Source organism: Bombyx mandarina, chromosome 01 (assembly GCF_030267445.1).
Source record: "Bombyx mandarina strain Sakado chromosome 01, ASM3026744v2".
NCBI lineage: Eukaryota > Metazoa > Arthropoda > Insecta > Lepidoptera > Bombycidae > Bombyx > Bombyx mandarina.
This window is the reverse complement of record NC_143208.1, coordinates 4,973,363-4,991,846: the sequence shown is the minus strand read 5'-3', so window position 1 is coordinate 4,991,846 and position 18,484 is coordinate 4,973,363. Positions and strand designations below refer to the sequence as shown.

Sequence of the window (18,484 nt, the reverse complement as noted above, 5' to 3'; positions counted from 1 at the left end):
GATCGCGAACGCATATACATCTTTAACGATTACATACATTATCTACTACAATATTCAACTTCATTATTATTTGTTCTTCAGTTTTTATCTTTTAATATACTTGTAAATACGAGCCAAATCGTTTCATTGAAGAGTACAATAAGACATCCAGCAAGGAACAATATATATACTATATAATATATATAAGAAGTTGGCACTATATAATAGATATAAGAAGTATAGTACAAAGTATTTTTTTTTATCGTTTAAATAACTAGACGAATATTTTGATAAAATAAATAAACCTTGAATCCTATGCAGATTATTTTCGTTAGTGAAATCATATTCCGAATCGTTTGTAAAGTCACGATGATACAAAACACTATTTGAATAGAAAACAGTATCATTTTAATGCACAAGGCCGGATAATTCCGGTGCGAAGGGTAGGACAACAGTTATTAGTATATTAATATAATTGGGATTTTAAACACATGTACTTTCATTATGCCATACGTATACGGAGTCCGGTCCTTGCCTAACATTATAACGGACATTTAACTCGCCTTAATAAAAAAATCTACAAATAATAAACTAACATAGTATACTACAAAGACTTCTTGTTTTTCATGACATTTCAAATTTCATTCATCAAGGCTTTGTACGTAATAGGCAGATCGACAAAAGCCGCCCAAAATCAAATAAAAAGGCTATTTTGTTTCGATATGATTTCAAAATACGTGTATAAGCTGGGAAAAAAACTGTTCACGGACTCGACTAATGAATTATTCAAGGGGTTATTGCTCGTGCCACGGTACATTAGCTGAGGGGCCATCATAGCGAAGGATTTAAGCCGCATAATACTTCCCCTGTCTATGTTTATAAAGCAGTTTATAAAGACCGATGCAGGATCAATTGCTTTCTACCCTCAAACTCATTTAAAACAATTACTTAAAACATTCATATCTTTCAATAACAAGTTTCTTGTTAAAAGGTAATATAGCTAATCAAAAGTGGTCAGTGCTGAAGTACAGGAGAAGACAGCGGCTTGGCTCTGCTCCTGGCATTGCTTAAATCCATGGGCGACGGTAACCACACACCATCAGGTGGGCCATACGCTCGTCTGCATACAAGGGCCATAAAAAAAAATCACGAACTCGCAAAGATAATGTATACGTCGTTAGCGTACAGTCCCTACTGACGATAATAGTTCTAAGCAACAGTGCACGTTCATTGCAGTGTCACGGATAAACTGTCAGCTCTACAGGTCGTTAAATAATATTAGCTAGCGATCGCCCGGTAGTCGAAACTCGACTATAATTATTAATTTAAATTATAAGTTTGAACATTATTACGATTCTATAGTCAAAGACTTTACTTCTATAATCACAGATTCCACCAAAGCTACACTATAGACAAATAATATTAAAGAAAAACAATATTAATCTATTCTCAGCTTGACCTCAGACTTTAACTATAAACAAAATAGTAGGTATGCGTGTGTGTGTCAAATACATGTTAGTGTGCGTAATGTTTTCTTTATTGGTTTAATGTATTTTTTACGCATTATTTAAAAAAATATTAGCATTGTGCACTCCTACTCTATATTTTCTATAAGTGTGGGAAATTTTATACTCTTGTGTCCGCGCAATTTTCGTAAAAAGGGATACAAAGTTTTTGCTTCACGTATTAATATATAGATAATGTTTTTAATGTAAAAAGCCGCCAATGATTCAAACAATACGATGCTCTATTTTAAAATAAAATAAAAACAGAAATTGCAACCGACATATTAAAAGAACTCGTAAAAAATATCAAGTTCGTAAATTTTTGAGGCACTGGTTCTAGCAAGGCAAATGACTTCGATTTTAAGAATTGAAAAGTAGGTTATTCATTTTGTCTCGCGTTTTACTTTGATTCAAACATATCATTACATTAATAAATAAAAATAGCCTGTACGTAAACAGAACAAATCCTTTATCCTAATCCAGTGATAAGAATGAGTGACATGCTGATAGCCTTGAGAGGCTATTTCAGCTTCGCCCTAACGTTTGTAGGTGAACTCGCGGGGCTCAACCGGAGAGTTGCTAACACTGACCCTAGCAAGAGCAGTGCTTCGCAGTATCTACCACCGGATCGGAAACGCGACCCACTGAGAAGATCCGGCGAGAAACTCAGTGGGCTGTGTCTATGGGTTAGTTCGCTCGTCGAGCCCTTCGTCGCCAGCGACGGGTTCTACGAGGACGGTGACCGTATTTATGAGTACCTACAACACATTACTTACTGCGCAACACTAAGTGAAAAGTATCAAATGGATTAATCTGTATTGCGCAAATTGATTTGATGCTAGTGATAACGTCATTAGCAAATGACTGCATCGGAATGTAATAAATCAATTAACATTAGTAACGGGACTATTATCCAATACACATTATTACCTACAAACAATATTGGATCAATTACGTGTATCCATTTTGTTAAATTTTATTTATTTATATTTAAATTGTGCACCAACTTTGTTTTACGTATACTTTGAGTAATCAGTGGTGAATGCAATATGATCTTTGAAAACACACGTGTTCTATCTAACCAAATATTAATAAATAAGTTCTTTTCAAGAAGTTTTCGTAACTTTAGGAATGTAATCAATAGTAAATTAATTAAAGATAATTTTTCAAAATTTACAAACATGCATCACGCCGCATTATTAAAAAAAAAAATGTACACTTCCGATCTCACAGAAAAATTAGCGTACATGTCTTTAAAGATTATCCTTACTATTGTCGTGCTTTTCATTGATCTATAGATTGTTATAGACTATGCGCACAATAGTCTGTGGACTGATAGAACAGAATACGTACAAATGCAAATTAGTCGCGTCGCCGGTTCTTTCTTACCACCATATTTCTTTTTACAGTAACAACTTATATAAAAAAAATCACTACTCCCCAAGTAATCCTTGATTGAGAGCGATTTATAAAATCTCACATTATACATTTAAAAAGGATCACAGGTGGCCGTCTATTGTAAGGAAAGGGGCATGGAAGCCGCATTGCATTTTAATCAAGGCATGTTTACTATATGATTATAAACAGACCTTTCTAATTTAGGAGTAGGAAAGCGTGGATTAAGTTACCGTCTGAAAAGAGCAATCGAATCAAAATATCTACGATTCAAGAAATGTAAGTCAGGATTCATGAAAAACAAAAGTAACATTGTATTTTTTTTTAATACATTCGACGATGAAACTGTTTTTTTTTTTATGAAAAAAGCAGACCAGTTAAAGTTAATAATTTAAATCCAGTTTAATTCTGCAGCTTAAAATATCCCTGAGAATGTTTTCGGAGAAACTTAGGTTACTTATTTTACAATTACTAGAGGGGCAATGTGCATTATTATAGTAGAGCTAGCTGAAAATTAATCTAACATTCAACGTGTCATCGGAACATTCTTTGCAATTTTCTTGAAAGTAAGTACTACTATAACTTTTTTTTTTATTGCTTAGATGGGTGAACGAGCTCACAGCCCACCTGGTGTTAAGTGGTTACTGGAGCCCATAGACATCTACGACGTAAATGCGCCACCCACCTTGAGATATAAGTTCTAAGTTCTCAATATAGTTACAACGGCTGCCCCACCCTTCAAAGCGAAACGCATTACTGCTTCACGGCAGAAATAGGCAGGGTGGTATCCACCCGCGCGGTCTCTCAAGAGGTCCTACCACCAGTAATTACGCAAATTATGATTTTGCGGGTTTGATTTTTATTACCCGATGTTATTCCTTCACCGTGGAAGTCAATCGTGAACATTTGTTGACTACGTATTTCATTAGAAAAATTGGTACCCGCCTGCGGAATTCGAACACCGGTGCATCGTTCAACACGAATGCACCGGACGTCTTATCCTTTAGGCCACGACGACTACTCAAAGTCAGTAGCATATTAAGAATATACTGGGCAGCTAGTTTGTCTGGCCGCGAAATTCTCATAGCTCGCCTTATATGCTTAGTACGAGAGCATTTTTACTAAAGTATTTTATCACAACGACAATTCACGTGTGAAAAACCAACAGATCAATATAAAATTTAACGAAAAACACTCCACCATGATTATTCAGAATGGAATGCATGCTTTTATAATTACATGCAGTATATTGTAATGATGTTACACGTAATCTGTCAGAGAGAGAGAGTACGCCGCCTGGTTCATTAACAAGATTTGATTAACAAAGCAAAGCGACCCGCGTACGTGCTGAAATCTTAAGCGCCTCTAATGAACTGCACTAATAGCTGCAGGAGACGTTATTAAGATTTGTACTTAAACAAAGACCACAAAAGGTTTATTCTTGCGTTTAACTGATGCATTTTATACTTACGGTGCCAGTTGAATTGTTGATTTTGTTCGTTACGGGAAAATGTTAAAAATACCTTTTTTAAATACAATTCATGTTCTTTTTTCAAGTCGTTAATTGCATTACTCTATGGTAAGTACTCGATGTTTTATTAGCGACGCCGAAACTCATTCTCGTAAATCATAATCAATAACTTAGTCAAAGTCTAATTTTGTCGACAGCTAAATTTATTGACAAATAATTTTGAGGTATGCGCTTGTAATGTAGGTAAAGTTTGCTAAGTTTCAATAATTCGTAATTCTAACATTCCCAATCGAAGCCCCGGCTGAATCCAGATGTTTATTCAAAGTAATCGTGTTCTAGAATTTTCAATTTGCGTAACTACTCGTATTGTGAGCCTGTACGGTCCTCCGTATTATACGATTTTGTCGTGAAGTGTAAATGCTGTTTGAAGACTAGATAAGTCGTTATTCCAAGGCAATTCACAATTATATGTCAGTACTCAAAGCGGCGGTGTTCTCGTCATGATTTTAATGGCTTACGGTAACTATTTCATATAACACAGGAGATAAGCACGTAGACCGTGGTAATGAAAATAAATCTTCACTTTGAACTACAGAGACTTAAACAGCAAACTGAATTGAAAATGCTGATTATTCCCTAGATTTCACTAATCCGGGGCATAGATTTTTTAAATTAAAACTTCATTTCTTTTAACTTGACAATTTAGCTTTTTTATTGCATGTAGAGGCGAAATCGACCTTAACAGTCATTCATTCTACGAGCATGTGCTCTGCCCACCACCACTTTAACTTTGTCCTTTAATTACTAATACAATATATTTAACTACGTTTGCCTGACTATAACTCAGACTTTCCTATACATATGTACTAATCTAATACACCCTTACTCCGCACGACATCAAGATTAAAATTGTGTACATAACAAAATTGCTTTTATAAATGTATGTAAATTGCAATTACATTCAAGTTATCTCTAAGCACGTAACTTTAATGGGCTCTGAGTATAGCTACAAGCACTTACGCCAATGCAGTGCTCAAATGTTTGAGTTACGGTCAGGGAAATCTGTCTCGAATAAGCAAACACTCTAAATAGCTGTAGCCACAAACGAAGCCCCGTAAAGAAAGATAAAGAGCCGTAAAAAACGTAACTTTTGGAGTTTATCGCATTTTCTAGGTGTTTCCGTTGAGTAATGCGCAATCTTATAATCATAAAATGCAACATTTGAACAAGCGAGTGCTTGTGTGCTCAGAGCAAAATTCCTATTATGTGAGCAACATTGTATTTTATTACAATAGTCAAACTTTAAGGAGCAAACTTCCTTTAGTAGGGAAATTTAATTTCTTGTTGAAATAATTTAACTAAGATCAATTTTCTAATTGCATATAAAAGTAATCCGGAACAAATCCTTTTACTAGGATTTCCTGTACTGTGGGAATCAGAGAATAATATTTATTTTAATAGTAATATCTCCAGTATTTGCTATGTGTCTCTTACATTACTGCTTACCATCAAGTTAGTCGTAAGGAAAAGAATATTCTTTTAAGAAAACTGGAGACCAACTTCGTTACGAAAAATGTATCTGAAAGATTGCTGCTTTATTTATAGAGCAAATGGTTTCTTGTTACCAACGGACAGTCGGGTTGTTATATCTGTCGATTTGTTCAGAAAAATCTGTAAATGCCTTTGTATTCTTACCAATGCATAGTTATATATAAATGCACGTGACATATGTAATTGTAGTGCATTTATAAAAATGAGTTGCTGTTCGTTAGTCTCGCTAAAACTCGAGAACGGCTAGACCGATTTGGCTAATTTTGGTCTAGAATTATTTATGGAAGTCCAGAGAAGATTTAAAAGGTAGATAAATATGAAATGCTCGGAATAAAATAAAAATAATAATTTTGTTTTTCCTTTGACGTGTCTCCCGTCGGACGGATTCCTTTTGTATGTTTTAAGTTTATTTTATTAGAAGTTTAGGTCTTTTATTTATCGATTGAGGTACTACGAAGTCTGCCGGGTCAGCTAGTAGTTATATATAAATGCACGTGACATATGTAATTGTAGTGCATTTATTTTGATCTAATACTCAAAAGGACAACAAGCTTGGCATTATCTTTTGGTATTTGAAAATCTAAATGATAGTGTAAATATTTACACTAATACAATTATAGAACCAAAAACGGATAAAATACAAGAAATATCACAAGAAGAGAGAACAAGGTTTAGAAGGAAGGTTGTGGGCTGCGCATTTACGTTGTAGATGTCTATGGGTTCCAGTAACCACTTAACACCAGACGGGCAGTGAGCTCGTCCACTCATCAAAGCAATAAATAAAAAAATGGTATGTACTATCAATCCTAATACTCGAGTTACTTTGTTGTCAGGCAACAGGCGGAGGAATTCGAGAAACTTTAATCCATAAGCTGAACCAAATAGGTACAATGACCCTAAAATTTATACGGATAGTATACATTGGTCTACCCGAAAATACTTCAGAGTAAAACTCGCAACCATTAAACAAACACCGCTTAACATATCAAGTCTCGTATTTATCATTATGTAAATTAGCAGTCGAAATTAGAATTGTCACACTTGAGCCAGAACGCAATTAAGTCAGTCATGCAAATTCATGTATGAAATTAGTATCGCAAGTTTGACCACTTGTACATATTCTATGTATGAAATAGCTTGGTGTTATAATTAATGACGTACAATATTTTTATAAATAAAATCCATGAGAGTTCCATAATTTAAATATTTTCATTTATGAATCAAGTCAAATGAGCACGCTTTGAAAAATGTTGGTGTGTGTGTTGAAGAGTGTTTTTGACAATTAGTTATCATCTTACTAGCTGAGAGAGAGAGAGAGAGTATTATTTATTGTACACCAAAAAATAAATAAACATTGCGATACATTAAATACAAAAAAGTACAATTGGCGGTCTTATCGCTAAGATCGATCTCTTCCAGACAACCATCAGGTGGACAAGAATCATTTGGACACGAATTACGCGCGGTGTACCAATCCAGTGAAATTTATATATATATACACATACACATACATACATGCACATATACATACATATATCAAAAAAAATTTGATTGATTTGATTGTTGAATAAAAATTTATTGCTCTACTACGCAACTTTGTAGCCGTTCTACGTCACGTAGCGAGCAGCGTAGCCCTCTGCGGTTAGTCGTAGACGAAGCCTACACCATTCGATTCAACTTGCGGCTACGTCCTCCCGAGTTTTCAATTATTTCCTAAATACTGAATTAAATACTTTTTAGTACATGATTAAGAACCGATTCAACGGGTTTTAGTTGTAATTACTTTGTAACTGGTGTAGTCGAATGAGTTCGCGAATGGCTCGCCAGGTATAAAACAATTACCGAAGCACACAAATATAAAAACGGGAATGCCTCAATAGCCGTGTAGCAATACATCAAAAGCGATTTCAGAACAATTAAAATATAAATCTATACTAATATTATAAAGCTGAAGAGTTTGTTTGTTTGAACGCGCTAATCTCAGGAATCACTGGTCCGATTTGAAAAAATCTTTCGAGTCCATTTATCGAGAAAGGCTATAAACTATATAGCGTCACGCTAAGACCAATACCAGCGGAGCACCAATAAAGAATGTTTCAAAATCGGGTCTTTTTCCCCTTTTGAGAACTTCCGCTGCGTACACTGCAGAAACGGTTAAAGTTCCGCTAAAAAATTGTATGACAAAATTGTTCCTCTTTAAAAGATCTAAAAAAAGTCCGCGACAGTATATGTCTATATGTTAAAGTTGGCTCACTATAACATTTTTTATGTTAACCAAATTTGTTCTAAAATAAAGCATTATTTGTGAACTATTCCACGCGGACATAGTTGTGGGCAAAAGCTAGTATATAAACAAAACTGTAAGTGAGAAGAAAATACAGGATCAAAATCAATTTCAAGAAATTCTTAACTGCGCTTCATTTCGAAAATGTCCTCCATAGAAAATGCTGGAATCCAACCTATCGCAAAACCACATTCACACCAAGTCTACTGTATGAATACACCTTTTCCGACAACAGAAATAAATGTTTTCACGTCTTACATTACAATTACTGTGATATAACTCTTCATATCGCTTTTATTATAAATTTATAGATTGCCTAAAAAAAATTTTTAATTCGTCACACACTAAATGACACAGATGAAGTGTAAAATTCATAAGATTCATTCAATTTTTATTTTCATTAGAGATAAAAATATTCAGTATCATTCTTTACTCTACTCGTGTACAGATTTCGTTTTTTTGGTTCTGTAGCTATCGGCGAGCTTTAGTGCTATCAATAAACAAGTTTTGAAACATTCAGTAATATTAATTTTCAAAATGTCAATAATAAAAGACAAATCTAATGTGTTAAAATTATAACGTAAAACTATTACGTCTGTATATTAATTAGTAATAACGTATTTTGTTCAAAGTACTCAATGTTAATTAGTTGAAGTGTATTAACAAAAAAAAAGTGCAAAAACAATGAAGCTTAATGTAGGCTAATCGTTTGTTAAAACTTGAGTCGAAAAGCTTGCACTTACGCCTTAGAAACAGCTATCATATACCCAACGCTAATTGAGTATAGTTCGCATTTGAATGGTCATTCATTAATTTTTCGTAGAACATGTTTTTATATGCGAGATGTCGACGATTTTGAAGCACAAAGAATATAAATTTCATGAGTTTTACTTATGTACTGTACTTATGCGCTGTGTAACTACACTGAGACCTTAGAACTTATGTCTCAAGGTGGGTGGCGCGTTTACGTTTTAGATGTCTATGGGCTCCAGTAACCACTTAACACCAGGTGGACTGTGAGCTCGTCCACCCATCTAAGCAATAAATAAAAAAAAATGCACTTTTTGCATTTCATTGTATGTAATGCGGAAATTGAATTTTTGCTTGTCGCAGAAGTTAACAACGAATCAAAGTAACATCCAAAACATCCAATTCATGAAGCCAAAAAGGAAAATAAAAGTTAGGCAGTTTGTTATTCACTTTAAGTAAGTTTCTATAAACGCGACTTTTTTTTGTTTGTTTCTTAGATGGGTAGACGAGCTCACAGTCTACCTGGTGTTAAGTGGTTACTGGAACCCATAGACATCTACAGCGTTAATGACGCCACCCACCTTGAGATATGAGTTCTAAGTTCTCAGTATAGTTACAACGGCTGCCCCACCCTTCAAACCGAAACGCATTACTGCTTCACGGCAGAAATAGGCGGGGTGGTGGTACCTACCCGGACTATGAAACATTCTAAGCATTGTTCCTAAAACCTATTTTCATTAACTTTGTAAGTAGACGAGCATATAGCCCAACTAGTAAGGAGTTGTTACCATCGCCCGTGGACGCCAGCAATGCTAGTGACAAAGCCAAGTCGCTACCTATCAAAATTTACTGTAAATGTTCTCTATCTCTATAAACATATCCAACGGCTATAATATACAATTTATTATTCAATTAATGTAGGTTACGCTTCGTTTTGATTACTCTCCATTAATTCATGGAGTACTTTCCGGTTTCCAAGAATAATAAAATAATATAATTTCCAATTTGAAAATACTGTATTACTATATAGTATAGTAGAAAATACTATACTATACTATATTATACTATTATATTTTATTATATAAAATATATATTATATGTTTTTTTTATTTTTTTTTATTGCTTAGTGTGGGTGGACGAGCTCACAGCCCACGTGATGTTAAGTGGTTACTGGAGCCCATAGACATCTACAACGTAAATGCGCCACCCACCTTGAGATATAAGTTGTAAGGTCTCAGTATAGTTACAACGGCTGCCCCACCCTTCAAACCGAAACGCATTACTGCTTCACGGCAGAAATAGACAGGGTGGTGGTACCTACCCGCGCGGACTCACAACAGGTCCTACCACCAGTAATTACGCAAATTATAATTTTGCGGGTTTCACTTTTATTACACGATGTTATTCCTTCACCGTGGAAGTCAATCGCGAACATTTGTTGAGTACGTATTTCATTAGAAAAATTGGTACCCGCCTGCGGGATTCGAACACCGGTGCATCACTTCAACACTATTGCACCGGACGTCTTATCTTTTAGGCCACGACGACTTACACGAGCCAAATATTCTGGGGGAGATGAAGGCACGGAGCAGGATCGGGCTGTGAAACGGGTGTACACGGGTGTACCGGAGGGACGCCGCCCCGTAGGGAGGCCCAAGTACCGCTGGTGTGACGCTGTGGAAGGAAATTTACGGGAACTCCAAGTGTCAGACTGGCAAGGTGTTGCGCAGCGCCGGGATGAATGGCAAAGTTTATTGTCGGAGACCAAGACCCACTTCGGGGTCATAGCGCCAGCTCGGTAGGTAGTTGGTATACTATACTATACTATACTATACTATACTATACTATACTATACTATACTATACTATACTATACTATACTATACTATACTATACTATACTATACTATACTATACTATACTATACTATACTATACTATACTATACTATACTATACTATACTATACTATACTATACTATACTATACTATACTATACTATACTATACTAAACTAAACTAAACTATATTAATTTATGAGTCAAAGTTTTTCTGAGAGCCAATGATAGAGATGTACAACAAACAATTACAAGAGCTTATCAATTTTCTAGAAACTGTATCATTAAAACTATGCGCCCTCTGTTATCTTTTTGAACTTACATACTATGAGTTAAAACATTGTTACGATGAATGAGAATGTTGGACGAGAGGTCGGAACAGGTCACTGCCTCACACGTCATTAGGTCCTATGGTTATAAATTACACAGATGAATGATCTTAGATATATTATCTGCTTACTACCGAAATCAGTGTTGTCAATTCTTAAAGTGAATAAATAAATATAATTTAAAAACAAACAAACAACAAATTTGCTTATAAACAAAAAAAACAATTCAATAGCAAACCGAACTAACAATTAATTTCACCTTTGTTATTATTCTATTTATACTGGTCCTTGATAAGTGTGTAAATTTTAAGCACCAACACAAAAGAGAAACACACAGATACCCTTAGAAAGAGAGAGACAGAAACAGAGAGAGAGAGAGACAAACACACACCCGAACATACATAAAGTTAACCAGCCTTTTAACCGACACTGAACAAAAAACAATAAACTACACGTTTTGACTGTTGGACAGTTATACGCCGCTTTTGGTGAAGTGCATCCCGGCGTAATGGCTCGCTCTTCTACTCAATTACAATGCAGCGGCAGCCATTTTACTTCGAAGCAATCAGCGGTGAATTGAATTATTCAATTTCATTCGACGCATATTTTTTAATTAAATCGAATTTTAAATAGAATGCGATCTATTATATACTCGATATATCTGCTTGGATGTTTTAATACATTTTTCGAACGAACATGCTGAAAATGTGGAAAGTTGATTGGATTTAATCTTCAAAGAACCCTCATGCAAAGCCATGGTATAGTAATCCTAAGCAGACTGCGATACACAGTACCGACCGAGGCAAGAATAATTGGGAAGACATACTAATAGAGCGAAATAAAGGCGAATCCCAGATTCGACTACAAATGAGGATCTCGTTAACAAGCTCTACTCCGCTTCGGAGAAGTAAAGAACTTATAATAATTCGTCTAACGTGATAGCGCATTTAGAATCGGATTAAACTTAAAAAAACTATAATGAAAACATTATTAGATTATTATTCATTTTACATACACGGAACCTTCAGCTTTTAACTCGAAAAAATCATGATCGCATCTATTGTATCGATATATATAGATATATATGAATATCGCGTATGTCTTAAGCGTCATTGAAAGTGTACTCCAGTGTACTCCATTCTCAAATCTACATAGCGTTCGGTCAAAACTTTCGGTCCTATTTTCAATTTGCACTAATCTTTTAAATAAGGACGCCTCACTGTACTTTCGGTCTCAAACTTAATTGATACATTCCGTTCCACTTACGAGCAATTTCCTATTAAATCTTGTCATGTCCCCGCACGCTTCTAACCCTACCGGAAAAGGTTGACTTGTACATGACCACTACCTTAGCGTATTTATACATAACTCTTCATCGAAATATTAATTCTATATATGTTAAATGATTTTCGTATTTGTTTATTAACTAACCTTCATACTGTTTTGACCTTCGAAGTACTACTGCCTAAAGCATTATTCGTTAGTTACTTTGCATTTTAACGTAATTTACAATTAATCACTTTGTTGAATAATAAATTTATTTAGGATAAAATGAATGAACAAATTTTATAACGAATTTACTTAAACTAAGCAGAATAAAGTTTGTTTCAGTGTAGTTTTAGAAACTTTCGCTTTAAATATAAATAATTCACAAAGAATCATTTTTGAATTATGAACTTATTCATCATGATCACCGCTATTATCGCCGTATTGTTGAAGTTGGACTTCTCTTAGAGATTTCCTTGAAGTTACCTTTTAAACGACATTAGTAATTATGTAAATTTTATATTATTATAATATTAAAATATGTCACTCCCAAAAATAGAGCTAGACTAACAACAGCAAATTATAATTTGTAAAATTGAGGAATCCGCCAACGACCCATTATAATAAATATTATAATGGGTCGTTATTATTATTACATTATTATTATTATTATTACATACCAGTAGTTAATTTTATACATGTTAATTTTAAGCTTGAATGTTTTGTGTGTATTGCTGTTGGTGTGTCTAAATAAATAAATAAATAAATAAATATGTAGTGGAATGTTAAATCACAACATGATATTATAACAAAGTAATTAACAACGTACTTTAAATGATTTTCATCGCTGCGGATTTAATTTCCGCAGGATAATTATTCTCTCGAGCACACGTATATCAGTGCCGAAATAAAACAGCAAGTGGGATTACATTTGATTCGACTTTTTTTAACAAGACAAAATTTTTAGGAGCTCCTTTATTAGCTACATTGGAATTAAAGGCTCATACGCAATAAAATAATAAAATAAACGTTACAGTAAATAAACAAAGTGCCTCGAGTATACATACAATAATCAATTTTATCAGCCACGTTGAATATCGACTTTTTGATGAACTATAAAAATATTAATAATATAATAATAATAATTTAGTAATAATAATAATTTGGAAATACTGGAATAATAATAATACTATGGAAATAGTTTTCTATTTATGTATATTTTTTTATTTCCTTTGTAGGCAGACGAGCATACAGCCCATCTGATAGTAAGCCGGTGGTACTTAAATAATTGAACGAATTCAAAACTCACTCGTTGTTTTGGGGCATAATGTCTTTGTCTCAACAAAACGAAAGGTGGGTGGTGCATTTGCGTTGTAGATGTCTATGGGCTCCAGTAACCACTTAACACCAGGTGGGCTGTGAGCTCGTCCAACCATCTAAGCAATAAATAAATTAAAAATTAAAAAAAAATTCAGGGAAAAAAATCTATTCACGCTTCGACTTCATCGATATAAAATAATTTAGGAATATTTAGAAAGCAGATTTATCGAAATTCCTCAATGTGAAACCGGCACTTAATTGCCATTTTAATGACAAAGTTCAAAGATTGTATGTTCTATCGTTATAATATCCTATGGGACCATTAGCCGATAGGAAATCTGACTATAACTCAATATCACTGAGCTTATTACTTAAGCCTCGTATGCACATCGTAAATGGGTTATCTTCCATGTTGTGTGCCGTTTAATAAACTACTATTAGTTTCTATATGAAGATACTCTCAATCTATGAACGTGCCTCTCGAGTTGGCAATATCAAGGCATCTTGTTGTCTTCGGGTAGCTGTTTTAAGCTTCAGTTACGATTAGCTTAGCTATACATTTTATAGAAAATCGTTAATGATGAAAAAAAGTTATTTTTGTGCAAAAATATTAAGATCATTTTGCGCTAAACTAGTGGCTGTCATACGTCCCGCGTCAACGCAAATCACCCGTACATCAATGTATGCAAGGTGCCGCCATAGCATAGATCTAAGACTAAGAATAACGTAAACGTTATGTATTTTTTATACGGTAAGTATACTGATGGTAAGGCGACGTGCAAGGACCCTGCTTATTGAAGGATGAGGCAGCTGACCTATTTTATATTATAATTGAAATTTTCAGATAAGTATGGATTTATATCTATATGTACGTATATAATATTTTTTACATGCTTTAGAATCTCCAGAGAATAGACAAAAAATAATTTAAGCCCGTCGATTTGGTATTGACAAATCAATAAAAATCTATATAATAGAGATTTCCGATGCTAAAGCTGGCGAAACTGTATTATTAGGTTGGGTATTGGAACAATATTATCACATGAAAACACGAGTTGAAGAGTAACGTCTGCGGTCGTGGGAGCCTCCTTAAGAGCTAAGTCCCTTTTGATACTCATTTTGACGCTGAGCATATAATTTCACTATTGTCTCTATAAAGTATGTAAATAGTAATTAGTAAATAAACATTTATAACGAAGGGGATGCCGCACGCGCTCTCTTTTGTTCTCTACGCGATCGGTATTAACTATTAAATCGCTCGAGCGCTACATAGTGATACCAACTTAGAATTTTTCTTCCTAATTTTTTGAGGAAAACTTTAACAATCGATTGTTTTACTGATTAATATATTTGATCGTTTTCGAAAACTACGACGCATTGTACTTAAAACAAGCAAAAATAATTAAATTAAATGTGGAATAGTCACGCATTTCAACTATCATGGCGGGAAATAAGTAGAGAACCCACAGCGATTAATCACATGTGAATACTACCATCCGCTTTGAGACATAGGAATTCGGTTTTCATGCTCATCATAAATAAATGAGATACTGATACAATGCGACCACTACAACTCGTAAAAAAATTCTAAGTACGGATAATGATTGATATGTGTACTACGTTCTAGTCTTCATAATATTTCTACACACTTGATAATAAATAATATTACAACTTCACGTTTAACACCAGGTTGACCGTGATGAGCACGCAACAATAATAAATTTGGGAGTTTTTATGGGCTTCAAATTTCATTACAATATTTTTTTTGTCGGTTGGTACCATTGCCGCAGCGGCCACAGATAACACGTATGTACATAATGTACATATACATATCTCACAGCAATTGCGCATCCTATCAAACATTACCTCTGACTTACCAAAAATTGCTAGCTCATAAATCTACTTCTGATTATCAAAATTTCTTTTCCGATTTGATTGTTTTCGAAATCGGAAGTTTTTATTTATAAAAACTTTAGAATGTAAGTTTTTAAAGTAACCAAATGTAATAATTAAATTGTACACCGGGCTTATTCTACATATTCCCGTCAGCGCGATTGGTACAAAAAAAGAACAAATTTTTGTTCTTTTTCTTAATTAAAAGTCACATTTATGGTTAAATAAATCTAGAGTACTAATAACGGTCTCGAGAATTTATCATCACTCAATAATCTCAATCAAAAGCCGTGTTAAAGAATTTCCTTCCAAAAATACACGACCGTTAAGGTTTAAAAATAGACAACACAACTTTAACTATATAAATAAAAAAACAACAGCAACAGAACAATCTCGTGTTGCTTACATCATACGTAGAAATTGATTGAAGATTGAAATAAGGAATCCATAAAACGATTTAATACTGGTGGTAGGACCTCTTGTGATTCCGCGTAGGTAGGTACCACCGCCCTGCCTATTTCTGCCGTGAAGTACTAATGCGTTTCGGGTTGAAGGATGGGGCAGCCGTTGTAACTATACTGAGATCTTAGAACTTATATCTCAAGGTGGGTGGCGCATTTACGTTGTAGATGTCCATGGGCTCCAGTAACCACTTAACACCAGGAGGGCTGTGAGCTCGTCCACCCATCTAAGCAATAAAATAATAATAATAATAATAAGTGACAATTAAACTGATTTCAAATACTAAATTTTAATTTAATATATAAAACAATTCAATTAGCTTATTGCGTCGATAGAAAGCGGCTTGTCTGTAAAAATGTAAATGGAAAGGATCCACCTATAGTTAGTAGACAGGACACAGACTGCAAACTCTTAACACAATTACTGGAGTTCATTCCTTCGCTAAGTGATTTCCGCGATGCCGACGCTACCTTAACTTCAGTGGTAGGAGGGTCTAGGATCGTAACTATATATTTATTACTCAATCCTCAACAGCCAACGATAAATAATCAGAACGGTATACGGTTTGTATTAATGAAATATCTTAAATTGTATTGTTAGTATTTTATTGACTATTGGACGTGTAGTCGTCCCGAAGCTATAGTTAACATAATTCTGCTTATTTATGCCGCGTCGCACAGTGTTGGATGCATTTTTAATTAAGCCGATTAAATGGTAAAGGGATTAAAAACGCGTATAATGATAACATTTGGTTTGTTCTTCTTAAAAAGTGTCTTGAAAAAGTAAAAAAAAAACTTCTTTCAACTAAATTAAATTTCGATGTAGTTTGTAAGAGAGTAGTATTTTGGGATATGGAATCTTAAGAACCAGAATGTCTAACGTATTGATCACTAGTCCCCATTCCCGGTTGATGCGATAAAATCTAATTTTATTCGATTTTTTTACGGACCGAAATTAACGTTTTTTTTATTCGTCCTGTCACTTGTTCATCAGTTACCTCTAAAATAATTGTATGGATCACATTCAGCTCACATTGCCAAACATTCCTAAAATAATACATAGGCGATCCGTTGCCTGCCACTGAGATCTTTTTTCAAACCTTACTTGAGAAAAAACCGCTAATAAAACACCGAGCAGAAAGGAACTTACCACAGCTATGCAAAAAAATATGAGGAAAAACTCGATAAAGTATGTATTTAGCGCCAGGTGAGCCGTCAGCTAATATCATCAAAAAGAAACCAAAAACCGCGATCGTGCCCACTATCTTATAAAAAACGTTTTAAAAGCTCGGAGTCTCTCGATCAATCTAATTATTTGTAAGCAGCTTTCGAGAAGCTCGTTCACGTAGCTGTGGCGCAGAAAAAGCAAACCTGTAAATGTACCTGTGAACTATTTTGATTCGATTCACGTCTACTACAGCACACAACATTTAATAGCAAAGAAGTAATTTTGTAAAGATTCTGCGTAGCTTCTTCATTTTTTCAATCAGTCATGTGATTATGAAAGAAAACTACAATACCTACAAGTTTTGAGAAATATGCTTTGATTTTGAAACTAAATTAATGTTAGCATACTATTCAGTAATCAATTACAATGCCGATCGATTGAGCGCAATTGGGAAAACTTTTCGCCATAGGCAAATCACTTAATTCGCTTGTAAGCGCTCGGCGAGCCTGTTAGATTGAATCTCTATTATCATCATTCCTTTTTAGATCTACATATAATAAAATCTAATAAAATAGTTTAATTATTTCTTTAGATCACCACATATAACTTCAGATATGTTATATACTTGATTTTTCAATGCTATTATTGAAGATTAAGCAACTAAAAAGCAGAAATAATAAAAGAATTCGAGACGTACTACGTACTACGACTACGTACATAAATATATCAACAGCCACTTACCTGTTGCGACTTTGTCAATGAAATCACTCAGAAAAACACTTGTAAAAGTTGTTTTTGAATGTAGGTTTCAATCACTTAAAAACTAAAACACCTACAAATGTATTTTCTCACTTATATTATACACTTAATCGGTAGTTTATATACAGATATTAATTATGCACTAAAATTAAAATGCCCGATTCCGTCGGCAAAGTTTAATACACCTATATAGTTAATGAGTCGTCGGATATTTAAAAACGGCTCTTCGAACGAAGTTTCCTCGCTTTTTCTACTCCAGAAATCGTAAATTGAATATTTCAAACTATTTGAAATAAACCTGATGACTGGGATCGACCGCGGGAACCAGCGGGTTCGGGAACCGTGACGCGCGTATCTGTGTGCGTTCAATTTATGACTGGCCGGGGTTAGGCCGTAGCAGTGCGCGCGGCTCGGTGCATCTACTGCAACTCATCTCGCTTCATCTGTCAGCGCATCGCATATCTACATACACTAGTGGTCCCGCACTAGTCGAAATTCGACACTATAATTAATTGAAATT

The 18,484-nt window shown here is 34.4% G+C and overlaps 1 protein-coding gene across 1 annotated transcript in view; it reads right to left on the bottom strand.

Annotated features, from left to right (window-relative positions):
• Positions 1-18,484, bottom strand: part of LOC114245744 (uncharacterized) — a 129,394-nt gene that overhangs the window by 72,407 nt on the left and 38,503 nt on the right. The window lies entirely within an intron of this gene.